At 39.4% G+C, this 16,471-nt stretch overlaps 1 protein-coding gene across 2 annotated transcripts in view; it reads right to left on the bottom strand.

Moving 5' to 3' along the window:
- Nucleotides 1-16,471, bottom strand: part of timm44 (translocase of inner mitochondrial membrane 44 homolog (yeast)) — a 251,283-nt gene that overhangs the window by 113,128 nt on the left and 121,684 nt on the right. The gene's annotated exons all lie outside the window — the stretch shown is intronic.

Raw genomic sequence — 16,471 nt, 5'->3', positions numbered from 1 at the left:
AAAAAGGCTTTGGGCAGCAATGGACCATGCAACATGGCACTCAAGATTAGGTGATGATGTCAAACCAGAAGTGGTCCAAAATCCCACTGAAGACAAAGCCTGTTAGCAATTATCTAACTTGTTTATTTACTGTAATCACAAGTAAAGGCTTTCCCACTTAAATTGATTACCGTAGGAGAAAAGATAAGAATAATTTTAGAAATACAACAAACAAACGAACATAAAGTTAATGTTTCCTAATTCCTATCTCTAACCATCTCTTGTCACATATTTACATCATTATGAACCAGAATAAACTGGCTTATAATCAAATAAAACATTCACTGTCAGTCTGAATCTGTCACGGAGAGTTTAACTGTGCCTGACGCATTGTTTGCACTCAGCGATACCTTGGAAATTTCTGGAGAAAACCGAAGGAGCCCGAATTATGTCCTACTTTCCTCTTGTTCCACTTTCAAGGGTGAGAAAAAGGAAACGAGCACATTGCAAGAAAATAGAGGAGATGGTGCTCTAATCAAGGATGACTTTGTAAAAGACGTATCATAGCACTTCCTTACAGAGCACAAAAGATGTACAAAGCAGAGGGCTGAAGAATATTGCTGTAATTTAGCTTTAAATATTCTTGCTTTAACTGTTCGTAGAGACGATTACTTGAAAACAACAGAAGTAATTCATTACAGTATAATGATAATATAACTTTAAACCACTTGTCACCATAGCCCACTGATAGTGAGTCACCTTTCCACAGAGTTTAAGAAGTAATATGGTTTGTTGTATGCCATTGTTATGATCATATAGTAATTCAGACATTTTCACTTTAATAGACTGCATTTGGCAAATTTACTAAATATTAAATTCTTATTGACAACCTAAAGCACTTTACACTAAAAAAGTGATATTCACCCACTCATACACACACACACACACACACACACACACACACACACACATATTCAGCCAAGACTTTGTAATCTATGCACACACATGCTCATGCACTGGACTTGCCAAAGAACACTTCACCATATGGACAAAAGAATTCAGGAATCCAACCACTTGCTCTATCTCCTGATTCACAGCTGGCTGCCTCTGCACGGTTTGGACCCAGGATATAGAAGCTGTCGAAAAAAAAGAAAAGAAATGTGTGGGCACATCCTGTCACTGATAATGTTTATCAATGAGTGGTTACGTTCAGAAAAGCTGATAAGACAGGTATGCTCACATGACGCTGCCTCTCATACTCCAGCAAAGTTCACACTGAAAGAGAAAGGCCTCAGGAAGAAGACTCCACCCAGTAGCTATTTATGTAAGTACAAACATTCAAAAGTGTCAAATTTCATTGGAGGAAATTCCCAATTCTTTTCATTTTCTCACACAACTATAATATGACCATATGATACAAGTGTAGTCTGGTGTCATGTATACAACCTACAAGCTTGGGCCGCTCACAGAGAGGTGCACAGTGAATGCAGGTGTACATGTGATATTCTAAGAAATTATTAGCTCAGGCCATGTATTCTTTAATCCCTTTAAGGAATAAGATAGTAGGAAGGTTATTCCAGTTGATGGAGGTTAAAGCCTTGATCCCTTCTGCCCAGACAATAACAAGCATTTCCATCTCTTCTGCATTTGCTGCTCTAAATGAAGCACAGAGGGCAGAACCTCGAGGAAATTAAAAGAAGGATATTTACTGTAACCTTAGATCTGTGAGGACAGTCTGACTCATGTAACTATCACCTCAAGAGCTGAACCTCTGCTGGATTTCAGTCAATACAGATTTCCAGGGTAGGGCTCAAGAAGACATCTCCACCTACACTCATGAGGTCACACTCAGTTGCTTTAATCAATCAAGGCTAAGAATCCCCGGCTCTTCGTGCAGTCTTTAAACAGACGTATTCCTTTACTTTTTGTGTTTGTATGACCTGCTCACATGTAAGCATGTGAGCCTGAGCAGGAGGCTAGAATGATGCTGACAGGACATGTGACTGATGATATGGCCGTGACAGAGGAGAGATAAAGAGATTTTTCTGTCTGCACTTCTGGAATTCTTAAGATACTTATGACTGTTCCTGCAAGAAGTCAACTGTGTGCTACAATTTTGCTTGAACACACAAATACATGCATTCATCGCAGTGGACGGTAAATCGTATTTTGGAATATTTTCAGGGTTTTGAAGTCATTAATGTGTTGCCTTTGCTTGAAAGAGTTTCACAACATCTCTTTGGCTGATAGACATGACCATATTACAGTGATACTGTCTCTAAATTAAGGATATTTCCCCTGACTTGGGTGTGTTTTGTTATTGTTGCATGTTTTTTTTCCAGTTGGCCCTCTGTTGTGATTTTGACATACCATAACTAATGCTTCTCATCTCCTCATGCCTGCTTGTTAACCTGTTTCCTCATGGCTCACTCAGGGACACCACTTAAATGATAGGTGCACAAGCACCTTCTCTTTTTACCCGATTGCCGTAGAAATGTCTTTATTGTGAGGCAATATCAAATCTGGGAAACATTATCATGTCATGTCACAGCATTAACTTCATCAGGATGGTATAAACTAAACATCCACACACAGATTTAACTTCTCTTTGGGATAAATAAAGTACTTTTTTCAGTTCATTTCATTTCACTTCTGAAGAGAAAAGAAGGTAACTGATTTAAACAGAAACACATGTTCAGAGACAAAAAAAATGCTTACTTCTTTTTCTTGTGCTCTCAGTGGAGTCCTGATGGTCTTTATAGCTTTATTATGTTACCATCTTCCAATCAGCTCTTCTCCCATCCTGCACTATCCTCGCCTCTAACTGCAACATGCAAAATTGATTTAGACAAAACAAAGTATTAATGAGAAATCAAATGCTGTGTAGTCAAATTCTTTCTTTCAAGCCCATCTTGATACATTTGGGTCATATCCAGGTCCCACAAAACTAGCAATAGACAAAACCGGGCCCATCACACTAACCCATAATCCAAGCCAGGCATAGTTTAAGATATTTAGCCTGGGTCAGGCTCACAAAATATTTTTCATTCATAATATTTGGGCTGTTTCTGGCCAAAACAACACTTGCTGTAAACCAAGTCAATGCCTGTTCTTGACATATTGTTCACATCCAGCCCACACATTGTTTATCATAACCGGGCCACTTCTGGGGGTGACAGATAGACAAGCCTAAGATTGCCATCTACCAAGCCACACTTAACAACATGTAAAAGATCCATTATAAAGCTCTCAGCTCTCAGCTGTGCACCCCTCTGTCTGGTCCAACAACAACACAGCCAGGAGGAATGTGCACAGGAAACCAGTCCTTAACAACGGCAGCAATGGTGGCAGCCATTGGCTGAGCTGGGTTGAGCTGCTCGAGACCTTGCTGGGATACAGTCAAGTTTCAGCCAGGGAAAGAGCGCTTTTGATCTCTCATCTCTGAACTTTGACAGTCCCAGCCATCTCCCTCTCTTTCTTTTCTTCTTTTGAATATTGGGATATTGTGGCTGCTGACACAAACAAGCCTTTGTTTAATTTCCCTGTGGAGAATTGTGGAAGTAACTCTGATAGCTTAATCCTATTTCCACCCTCCTTCATCTCGTCCCATCTATCTCTCCATTAATTTCCTTTTAGGAGAATTCCTTCTTCTCTCCACTGTTGATCCTCATTCTTTTGCCTGTTGTTGTTGGCGTCAGTTGTTCCCTGGACCCCCACAGTGTGGCTAGTTAACTGTGCAGCTCTAAGCTCTAAAAACAACAGTGCTTAACAGACTATTTATACGAAACAAGGCTAAATTAACATCTGCAGGCACACAGTAAAAATGATGATTTTGGAGTCTCCTCTGAGAGCAATGTTTGACCTCTTCTGACACAACTTTAACCCAGCAGAGGGCGCCAGATATTGCAACATCCTCAGAGGAACGATGGGATAGGACTCAAAAACACAATAAACTCTTCAGGAAAAAAAACAAAAAAAGCTCCAACTGTCAAAGCACCAAATCCCCCAAATACACATTCTATTAAACAAACAACAAAAAAAAAAGATCTGTGTGTTGTTTTTCTGAACCAGAGTACAAAGCTGTGTTTTGGTAAAACAAGGTAACTGTTTTTGAAACTGTTCACAGTCCCACTGTGTTTACTTTTCGCTTTTATTGTTCATAAAAATATGCACAAGATGTTTTCTCACAGTTTAAAGATCTTATCCATAGAAATGTAGCAAGGAGCCAAACAGCTCTAATCTTAAAGCAACAGGAGATTTCCGTCAAACTCTCAACATTACCAGTGAGATGTAAATCATTGAAAACTGTCAGTTGGTATTTTATATCAGGCATACTAATAAAAAAATGCAATCGAGCACCATCTTTTAGCATGAAAAAGAACACAGATACCTCCTTTGGAAACACTTTTCAGTTTCTTATATTTAGGGTATGAACATTAGATTAAATCTATTCTTTTATTAGGACTTCTCTGTAAAAATTCTGATATAAAAGTCTGAATAACCATCCAAGAGGTTCCCTATAACTTAGATATTACTTACATATTATAACTTGCCCTGATAATTGTTTTCAGGAGAATTGCATTCGCAGAGAATAATGGAAGCATTGTTGATTTTAATGAGTTGAACTTGTGCAGGCAATTTTGAAAGATAACTCCAGATCCACTCAACCCCAAGACGTAAGGATGTTCATCACATCACGTGTGTTTGTGTGTCTGAGAACAGATGTGTGTCATTATGGGATGTAAAAGTAATTTTTTCTTTATTTAAGTGGGGCAAAGACCATTAAACTTGTGCGAGAGAAGAAGTTTGAATGTCAAGTATGAAGTCAGCTACAAAGTCTCTTTCACCCACCTGTTTACAGCTTCAATTAACAGGCAAACTTCAAGTCAGATGGAGGCTATGTCATCGGTGGCGTCAGGCTGGGGGTCAATTTCTCATGGCTTCAGCCTGGAAGTATTTATGAGACCCACAGGTCAAAAGACTTCTCCTCCAGGAAAACCAACCAAGGCTGAGTGCTGACATCATCGTTTGACAATGTAAGGACACCATTTTTAGATATTGTGATCAGAAAAGTAGGTTGATGCAAATGAACAGCAATCCCTACATAGAAGACTGATTTAGTTTCATTGAACTTAATCCTTTGTCGAATCTTGATTAGAATCTTGATTCTGGAGCAAAAGTAAACAATGTTCCTTCTTTCCTTGGGAAAACATTCAACCCTCCGAAATTGTTCTGTATGATTTGATCCATGTTTTCCAAAAGCACAGTAAAGGAAAGAGAATAAGTGAAAAAGTTTACTCAAAACCTGGCTTTATCAAAACTAATTAGCTTTCCTAAGTGTTTGATGTTTGGAAACTGTAAATTCTGTTTGGGGTGGCCTCTCACGCTCTGCAACTTTAAAGCTTCTGAAAAGAGAAACCAGGTGAAGTTGAGCTGTAAAATTATTGCTGTTAGCCTCTTCTTTCCCAGGTAACGGTACACTTCGCTAATGACCTCCTATTGCACATACCTGGTGCTTAGCTACTTTTGTTCAGGTTAAAGGTCGCATGTTCACAGGTAAAGGTCTGTTTTTTACGGCATTCCTCAAAAATAGCTGTTGCTCCATCTCTTCAGCTTCTCATTTTTTTGCCCATAATTATATTGGTGTTATTCTTTATATGTTAAGATCTTTTGATTTGCTGGTCGGTGTCATTTCAAGTGGAAGAAAGATCAGGAATGTTTGAAATCAGATACGAAGCATCTGTAAACTCAAAAGAACAGTGTCTGACATGAAATAGTTCTTCTGAGTTGACACATATTCATTTATACAGTACTTACATTTTAACCACATTTTTGAGCTAACCTTATTCCACATTTTTTCTTTTAGTAAGCAGTTTCCCAGTGGAAACGAATTTGTACCAATTTGTAGGTCTGTCACATTTGAGAATCGCTTCTATCCTCAGACAACAATTTTCTTTTTGAGCCCACAAACCGGTTTGGCTCAGTAACCTTCAGCCTGTAACATCCCATTTCAAGTATACTGTATATCTTTATGTTTTCCGTTTAAAAGAAGTTAGGTGTAACTTTCTCTGATAAAAAAACAAACGTGTGTAGGTCCAGCACTTTTCTAACCAGAGGCAACTCAAATGAATATATCACAAACTCTTACAGCTAAACTCTCTACAACACCAACGTGCAAATGCATGGCTCTTTGATGTGTGTCTGTGTGTTTTTTTTTTTTTTACAGTTACTGAACAACAGTGAATAGGCTACATAAGGATTTGGAAAACTTAAGAAGTTAACTGTTGTTTTTCCATTCCATGGAAAGCTGGTCACCCATTCAGCCTTATCCTCGAACAGTTCCCATGTGTTCGTGTGTATTCTAAAACAACAAAGACTGAAGCACTAATACTGGAGGACTTTCAGATTTGTCATTACTTACCATGTTAAATTTAACCTTTAACTTCTGTGCATTTCTTACGCTCTCAGCTCTCTTTACCTTTCCCCTCTTTTCATTCAATGTGTCTGTCAACAGCTGACGTGGCCCCAGACTTCATAGTGACTACATTAGCGTTTGAACAAACATTCAAAAACTTTGCATAGATAGCTCCCTTTGATAACCTCCGCTTCAGTCTTGTGGGACTCCCTTCATCTGGCTGCCCTTGGCCGCGTCCCTTTGCTTTACAGGTCAGGACGCGCACATCTGCCTCGGCTTCTCATTGTCTTCCAGTGACATCATCAAATTACTCACAGCTTCACATCTTTCATCCTTATTTTGGTAATGATTGTCATTATCGTACCGCCAGTCTGCACAGATGCATCATATTTGGCTAACTTCCTTCCCAGTGTTCAGGAACAGGGTAACGGGAGGAAAAGCCCAGTGTGGGTGGCTCAGGGGCATATGGGGTGAAGGGTGGAGGAGGACGGGGTGTTTGGAGGCCAGTGGAAAACTTCTGTAACTTACTGCTGCTAAGGGCTCCGCGGAGCTCTGTAGGCCACCTGAGAACTGTGGTAACTTATCGTATTTGGCTTTCCCTCGCTATTATCATCCAAATAAACCCCACCATCATGTGATTATCATTATCTGCCGTCAACATTCCCACAACAGACACGCCACCTATCTCTGCAGTGTCTTATCACCAGGTGCTATTTTGATTTCTTTTTCCACCACCTCACTCATTCAAGTTTTGAAGTGGTTAGAAGCAATTACAAGCTCTGGCTTTTACATTATCTCATGTTACAAGCAAAGCTCTTTGTTCTTGCAGGTAATGACTATGTTGTCAATACATTGTTGCGCACTGACCTCTCTCTGAGAGAAGAATGATGACTGCAGAGCAGAACTTTTATCAAGCATCAGCAGCAACAGGCAGGAATGTTTTGAAGCTCTTACAGACCTATTGTATTGTTTTCATAGCCCTGCTGGCAAGAGGGTGTGGCTCCTGTGGTATTCTGTGTCTTAAATGTTGAATGTTCCTTTACTTGTGAGCAGGATAAACATTATAGAGCTTAATATGATGTTTAGGTTTCAACAAATACTGCACTTTGGACAAACTAAATTAAAATTGTGATGGTGTTGCAAGCTACAACTTCTAAATGTGGAACTTTGGATAGTGATGTCCATACACAATAACTTTCAGCAGTCTTGGCTAAATTTGCTCAGCGCACCACGCCAGTGAATACTTGGCATCGCACACAGCCTCGCAATAGATGTGAAACTCGCCAGCTGAAGCTGTAGCTGTCTCCAGTTGCACACCAGGGAGCCAAGAAAGGGTTTCAGCTTTGTGTTAATACTTTTTCCCCTATTTTTAAAAACCATTCATCAGAACTTTTGGTTTTTTAGATCTACTCCAATTATATGCACATCCTCCAGCCAGTGACTTGTGCCTTCCAGCCTTCCCCCTCTTTTCCATTATTAATTCTCTTCTTAATTATCAACAGTTAAAGCTTTTTCTTGAGGCACAGAGTGGGTTCTTTTCATTTGTTGACGATGGGGCTCAAATTCAAATCAGCCTTTCCAGATTAATTAATTTGGAGGCATGGTTAAACTTTCAACTTAATTTGTTGGTTAGACTTACCGTGAAGGGCCAAATTAAGGTAGACAAGAGCAAGAGTGTGTCATTTCCAACAATGTTGCCAAAAACCAGCCCCACTTCTGCTGTAAATTTTAATTGCAGATACCCACACACAGCATGTATTATATCACCTTAAATGACATGCTTTTCATTTATTTGCAAGCTTAACAACCTATTTGGCGTACTTTAAAACAAATATTAATCTACAACACTAAGTGGATTTAGACACAACTGTTTAAGCACAGCTGTATACATGAACAGTGTTATATCTAATCTAAATCTGAGCACAGTAACAGCTGTATAACCCCACAGTCACCGGGTTGCACAGCTGGTTGTTTCTCTGAACTGGCCTCAAACGTCGGCTGAGGTCTTGTGTCAACAAGACCTGAGAGTTTTTAAACACAGTAAAACCTCACACGTCTCAGAGAAAACCCTGGACTTGGAAGTGACTCTTGTGTCTGAGGTTGCTCCCTTGTTCGGTATCATTTTGTTCACCTTTCATTGTTTTATAGTCTGTCTTCCTCAGTTATTTGATAGTCTTTGATTGTTGTCACAGACATGCAAAACACCTTAAATCTACAGGGAGCGAAGGTTTGAATTGTGTGTTTTGTCTTTCAAAGCTCTTTTGTTTGTCTTTAGGTACTTAATATGGATAAATTGACCATAACCTCTGACTTGGTAGCTAACCAAATGTAAACTAGTTTTAAGGTTCATTAAAATCTTCTCTCAAGATTCTTATGCCGATCCGGAGTAGCTGCTCTGTGCAATGGCTTCATTGCAGAGTTCATAAGGTGAGAGTCAAACAGCCAATCGTGTTATTAGGAAATGAATGCTTTACTGCTTCAGCTATAAGATGCTAACTTTGGTTGGATGTTACCATGTCAGGGAATCAATGGATTGAAAATTGCAACTATTTCACAGACTGCTGTGAGAGGAATTGGTTTACTCAGAAAACTTGTCAGCAAGCAGTTGTTTTGCACATCAAGCAGCAACATTAGCTTTCATTGAAGGTGTTGACTATTTCAGTATTGACTGTTTAGCTCTGGTTTGGTCTCTACCAGATGTTTAAGCATATATCAGGCTCTACAAGCTGCTAAATGATGTGTTAGTTGCTAACAAGGCTGATCTGCTCTTTCGTGACGTCACCTTAGTTTCACATTGTCATTTTATCATAAAAATCACTATATCAGCAGCTTTAATCTACAAAAAGATCCTTGCATCATGCAACATCTAACATGAATCCAGGAAGATACAATAGGTTTCCCCTTTTTTCATACCAATTTTAGCTTATCAGCTCCTCTCCTCTCCCTTTCCCTTGCACCATCTTGCCTTCAAGACTCCTGACCCCTGCTGGGTGAAACACTTCTCTGATCCCATTCAGGAATTTGCCCTATATCTCCATAGTTGGGGTCTGTAGCTGTAAATCACATGATCAGTACGAGGGTATGGGCATAATGAAGATGGACAGGCTGGGGAGAGCACTGACAGTGGGAGTCACATTCCTCAAACTAGTCCTCTGATAATGGCGATCTCTCACACATATCCACGATCCTTAAAACATAACCGTTTGGCTTCTAAGTCTAACATAATGCCTAATTTATAACAGACTATTCTAAACAGTGGTGTGCTCCTTAAAGTGAATGATGAACCATTTCCCATTTTGTTCAGGATCTGTCCCCCACCCCTCCTCAAAGTGTGTGTGCTATACACAATCATATGCAGACCCAAGCGATAAGGACACTCCTCTTTTTCACACTTGGTTCTCTATCAGTTGACTGATCTTGTTGGAAAGCCAAAAGGGGAAATGCCTTTTCACAGAGATGTCAAAGAATTAAGTTTTCTAAGTAGCGCTCCGATATCTGTGCAGTACCTCTGTGTGGAGCCTTTATTACAATTGGCGATGGAGAAGAAATGTAGAATAAGCTAATCAAGGCTTTCTGAATCTTCAGAGTACAATCAAACCACCGACCTCCAAGTGGTCCCAGATGCTGCAGACCAACGTTATAGAAAGCCGCACACACACTTCCTCAACAGGACCACACACCTCCACTGTCATGTATGTGACCCTTTTACTCGAAATGAACGTTACGGGAAATCTTGGGTAACTGACCAGGTTTAATTAGTATGAAATATTGGTTTCAAAAGGGTTTCTGAAAGCATTGGAGAAGGAAAAAATTTAAAGAACCACAAAAATGATGAAGTGGCAGTCGAGCCACCTCACAGGCTCTTTGAAGAGTTCATAGTCTGACTCAACCAGACACACAAAGCACCAAATATTGACTCTTCCAGTCCCTTAGTGTTGGGCTGGCAGAGCAAACAGCTGGACTGCCACAGCACTCTTTCATCCTGACAGCCCCTCCCCTCATACCCCCAAGGCTCTGTCTGCCTGTGCACCAACAGAGCAGCTTTCTCTGTTTGGGGGGCCCATGACACTTCAAAGTGGCCTGTGTCGGAGCTGAGGAGCGGTGGAGTGAGAAGCAGCTATGGCCCTGCTGAGCAGGATCGCACTTGTCAATGCAGAGGAAACACATTTAAGACTGGGTATGACCAACTTCTGCTTTCGACTGGGTTAGTAAGGGATACTTGAAATTGATACAAACAGGAATGAACATTCCTGAGTAAGGTTTCATTCACATCTCTGTGCCCCCAAAAAGCCAAATCCTATCTAAAATGCAATCAAAAACAGAATTTGTACGATTTGAAAGCCAACAAACCCTTTATTTAATGGGAATTTTTGAAAAATTAGCTCATTTCAAATTTAGCATCAGCGATATTCTTCAAAGGCAATAAAAGAAGTGAAGTTGTGGTAAGCCAAAAACATCCAGTGGAGCAACTCACAACTAATTAGTTTAACTGATAACAGGTGAGTAACCTGATTTGGTATAAAATGTGGTATCAGCCTCTGGCTGAGGCTTTCAGAGGTAAAAGATAGGGACAAATTCATTGCTCTGGGAAGGACTGCAAGAGCAAATTATTTACATAACTTGTTAGTGTCACTGCTTTCTCAGGGCCAAAGCCCATTTTGGATGAATTGAGGTGAAGAGGAAAAACTGTTCTAATGAGTTTAAATCTGACATTATTTTTAAAACAATGCACATTGCATTGAAGAGGAAAAGAAGACTTGTTTTCACAATTTAGAGCTCATCATCTGTGATGGTGTGAAGGGGCATCAGTGTACGTGACATGGGTAACCTGTACGTTGATCTGTTTTTCAGTAAAAGCTTTGTTTATACCTGCGAGACAACACCAAACCACGTCGAGCATGAATTGCAACAGCATGGCTTCGTAGTAAAAAAAAAACAGTCCAGGTGTTGCACTGGCCCGACTGCAGCCCAGACCTGTCACCCACTGGAAAACATTTTGTTTCTATAGTCTCAAAAAACACAAATATGTTGAGCATACAGAGAGGGACTTTAGAGTATCCCAGACCCAATTCTTTGAAACACTGTGCAAACATCAAATTCAAATGTAGCATAAGAGCCTGTTTCTCACAAACCAAATTTCACAGCACCAAATATTTGCATTTTTTACATCCACATCTCCCACACTTTCTCGATATTTTGGGGAAATCGGGTTTTAAATGTGTCATGTGAACACTGAGGTTTTGCTTGTAATTCCTCTCTTTAATGGTTACTATCAACTATAGCTTCAATGTTTCTTCTAGTTATTGCTGCTGAAAACAATAAAGGAAACTATATGAAGCATCCTTTCACTACACATTTTTTTTTTTTATAAATAAATGTATTTATTTTGTGGAAAATAATACTTTTAGTTGCAAACCTACACCTAATGGACAGTGGCTTCAGCCGAGCGTGAAGACAAGAAGGATTATTCTGGGACATTTTACACTTCCAGACAGATTGGTTATATGAATGTCTGCCTGTCTTTTTAATCTTTATCCTAAGTTGTGCTAAGCTTCCTGGATGTATTTTCATGCTAAATGGACAAACATGACAATGCTATTGATTTTAAGGGTCTGAAAAGTTTAAAGTAGCTCTTCATATAATTATCTATATAAAACAAAAGAAAACTTTGCAGTATAAAAGCAAAACTGCATTTTCATTTTCATAAACCTGGCTATAGACTGGTGGATTTGTGCTTCAAAATAATATTTGTTTTCAACTTGGGCCGATTACACAAAGAGCAAGGCAGAGACTGACAGAACTGGGGGTTAGTTTTATGATGTGTTAAACACAGCACGTCATCTGATGCTTTCAACCCAAACCGACCCTCTGAAATACCTATTTCCAGTGGCTGTATCTTTGTATTGTGTTTTATGTCTGCACAAACAAACATGCGATGGGACCATTTGTGTATGTAAGTGTTTCAGAGTGTGAAAACTGACTCATCAACTGGACTCAGATCTTCCCTCTTGTCTCTACATATGCTCGACTCTGTGTTTTTACTCTAACTCCCCCCTCTATGTTGGTTTGTGGGAAACTCCTGGGTGGTCCATTGATATGCAGCTTTAATAGACCTCACAACATATGCATGTCTTATGGCAATGAAAGTTTGACCCTAAACAAATGTGTGACAGACAGTCAAGAAGATTTTCTCACATTGATAGACAGAGGATGAATCATTTTCTTTATGTTTTATTAGAACTTTTACTGTAGATGCTTGTTTCTTTTACTGAAGTACAAAATAACAACAGCTCAAAAGAATCACTCTCTTGAAATGATCTTTCAGTCTTTTACATTATAGATCTGCCCTTCCTCCATATTTTGAGATTCCCAGTGAAAAAAAACTTGCAGTCAAACAAGACATGAGGATGAGACATCAGACGGAAGGACCATAGGGACGAATAAAAGATGGAAGGAATGCCGAAAGGAAAGTTGGATCTTTTATTCTTTTTTCCAAACATCTTATGACCACAGTGCAGGCCAGGCAGCCGGCTGATTGTTAGTTGGATGTCCTGTTCTCCTATTTGTCCTGTACACCTGCGTTACAAGAGGAAAGAGTTCACGAGCTTCACACTCATAAAGAGGATTTTGTGGCTTTTCCATTACACAAACCGACAACACAAGGATGAACACTTGTACTTCTACAGTATGTGTGTAAGCACAGACACATCCACATGCACAAGCATGGGTGAGACATATGGACATCCAGATGATTGTTACCATGTTGCAGTGAGGTGAGGCCGAACTGTTCCTCTTTCTGGTTGATTTAAATGATAAGTCATGATCAGTAATATACTATAATTTGGCCTGGTGAGTTAGAATGAAACAAAAATGAGAGCCTCTAAACTTTGGCGTTTGCTGCAGCCATCTTCCACTGTTCTGCACACGGTCATCGCACATTTACAGATAAACATCACGCTGAGAATGTGAGGAATTAAGATGGAACAAACACGCTCTTATGGTGTAACAAGATGGTGTATTTAGACTGAAATTCTTTTAAATTTTTGGGTTAAGCTACCAGCTAAAGTTTTAAAAATGTGCACCCAATGCTGTTATCTATGTAAGTGATCATTTACAATTATATAGGCAACTTGATCTCTTGATATAGTTTGTTGATTTCCCCCTTTTTATCTACCATTGTTATCGAAATAAGAAAAAAAAGCAGTATCTGCAGCTAATTGTAAGATATAGTGATTATTTGGTGATTAAATAGAGAGATGTAGGCATGCATGATGTAAAATCACCTGTTAAATAAAATTATTATTATTATTATATTACTGACCAGACACTAGAGCAGTAACAAGCACATGAAATGTCAGCAGATTAGTGTTGGAATGTTGGGACATAAAACTACATAATGCCCAGAAAACATTTGTTTTCCTCTTAAGCCCATTGTTCAAGGATTTATGTGAACAGTGGGAAAAAATGAAATCCCAACTGTTTAGGTAGTAAAAGGTATTTACAGTGACTTGTAGTGGATTTACACCAGGCTGCATTTGAAGAAAAAGGTAACACGTCACTACAGTCCACCAAAGCCTCACTGGACTTGTTTAAAGTAACACACTCCACTGCAATGCAGCCATTCGATGAACCACATTTTGACAGAGGGGGCGTGACCCACTTTTTATATACTTTTATTTGGCTCTTGTTCTTGCTAAATAAATCACTCCAGGCTTTTCCCCAGAGCACCTATTGCAGTTGATTGGAGCTATTTAAATCATTTCTGTCAACAGCTGTATCTGACAGATGTAGAATCATTAATTTTTAAAGTAAAAGAGGCAAGAAAGGATAAGTTCCACGATACTTATAAGGCCAATTCCATTATCTAATTAAAGAACAAACCCCTGGAGCTACAACACATAACAAAGCAGTCATCGAGTCTTGTGAATGCAGAATCATACGTGAATAAATCTTCACTTTTTAGATTTTCAGCATGTCTTTAAAACTTCTGAAACCTGAGATTACCCTGTAAATTTTAATCAACCTTGGTGTGGGGCAAATTTGTACTCAGCTGGAATGGAAAAGACACATTTATGGTATGCTTAAGTGCGAACATTTCAAGAGGACGTAAGGAAGTCTGGACAAATCTAAGAGTTTATGCACATAAACCTGCTTGACAGATTGTTCCAAAATCCGAGCACCACTTCCTACCCCTCTGATGCCCTTTCCCTCTCCCTAAGAAAGTCGAGCTTGAGAAAGGGACAAGCATGACTTGGCTTAATTTTTCTTTTTTTTTGTTTTGGAATGTGGAAAGCTACACACATTTGATTTAAAAGTATGAAGAGTCAATGCACACTAAGGACATTGGAAGAAGGGTTATGTTGAAAATAACTGGGTCTTTAAAGTCAGTGAGTTTCACTTTGTGTAAAAGCTGCTAAAAGTCCTTGTACATGAATTTCCTTGTTTTTCTTGTACTCGTTCATGGAAAACAGTGACGTATGGTAGTATTTCCAGGCTGATATTAAGAACTTGAGAGGACTTGAGAGTGTGGGACCATTTTTTTTTACACACTTGGTTCTTTTTTATTTTCACACCCCTTTTTTTTTCCACCCATTGTTTGCTTAGGCACCAGAATTACTTAGTTATGTTAAGGAAAAGATCACATCTTGAGTTTTGGCATTGCCAGACAAATTCCCAAATGCATATTAGTCTGGAAGCAAAATCAAACCCGCTCTATAAGAGATGAATGGCCGAGAGTGGCTAGCCAGGAAATTAGTTGGATGCATTCTGCCAGATCAAATAAAACACGAGCTCAGAACTTTCAGGTTCCCAGAGAAGGCAAGAGTTTAGATAGACCCATTCAAAATGTCTATCATATGATTGTTACCATATTCCAACCAAAAAATGTGACACAGGCATGAGATATAGGCAACTTTCAACTGGAAGACGCATTATAAAACACTGGGTAATTTGTTCTAAAAATGTAAATTCCTGATTATTTCACATATTTCCATCAGACTGGATTGATCAGTCTCCATCAGTCCATCCTGCTGTGACTGTGTCTGTGAAAGGAAATCAAACGAGAAGATAAATGCAACTTCAAAGCCCTCAGGATGAGCACGTAAGAGATCTTGGTGTAGACTCCCACTTATCCAGCTCATAATAATCCTAAGAGCATGAATAAGGGCAACTGGACTTCATCTGTCTTGAATACACTTTTTACCTTTCATCAGAGTTGAAAACTCGAGAACCAAGAGCCAAGAAGAAGAAAAAGAAGACCAGTTGCTCTTATTCAAGCTGCTAAGATCATATAGCATTTCTCTAATCTTATGAGGCTTCTCTCATTTATCTGTTTAAACTATTCAGGGTAGATGAGAAGTCGATTGAGTCTTTGACAGTGGCCTGATAAGTAAGAAATGATCTCACCTCATCCATGAACTTTCAGGTTACCAGCTGAGAAACAGCCTTGAACATCATTCCTATAAAACACAACATTGTATATCTTGAACAAATAAGATAAAGTGCCATTTGGTAGCTTTTAGATGTGCTGGCAGATATTTCCTGCTGATTGCAGCCTTACACTTTATTGAACATACTGATAGGAAAGTAACTCATTGCCAGTAAGTAAATAAACATATTTCCAAAAATGTCTGACTTTTGCCTTGAGGATGTGATGCTGTACATTGAGAAAAAAAAATTGCACCGGAATGACGGTACAATAGTGAAATAAACTGTCTTAAAATGGAGCCCTCGGTCTGGCTCAGGACAGTCATAATATCCAAGTTTCGAAGAATAGACAGAAAAGCTGCAGCACACCACCACCACCCCCTTCCCTTTGCAGTCAGCTCTACAGTTGGAACAAGAAATTACCTCACCCCGTCCCAGTCCCAGCTCCCCCAAGGTTTGAACAGGAAATAGAGAGAGCACAACCCCCGCCCAGCCCTTTGCAGCCACTGCAGCACTCACAAAGAGAAAACATCAACTTTACGGAACACTGTTGAGCACAAAAATTAAACATGATTCTTTTTTTTCCCCAGAGAATCACAGGCCCGTTTGTGAATGTAAAACACATAACGCTTGATGCATGAGCAAACATGA

The sequence above is a fragment of the Leuresthes tenuis genome, unplaced genomic scaffold, assembly GCF_036924035.1.
Source record: "Leuresthes tenuis unplaced genomic scaffold, fLeuTen1.0.hap1 SCAF_7, whole genome shotgun sequence".
In the NCBI taxonomy this organism is placed as follows: Eukaryota; Metazoa; Chordata; class Actinopteri; order Atheriniformes; family Atherinopsidae; genus Leuresthes; species Leuresthes tenuis.
This window is presented reverse-complemented; position numbering and strand designations above follow the sequence as displayed.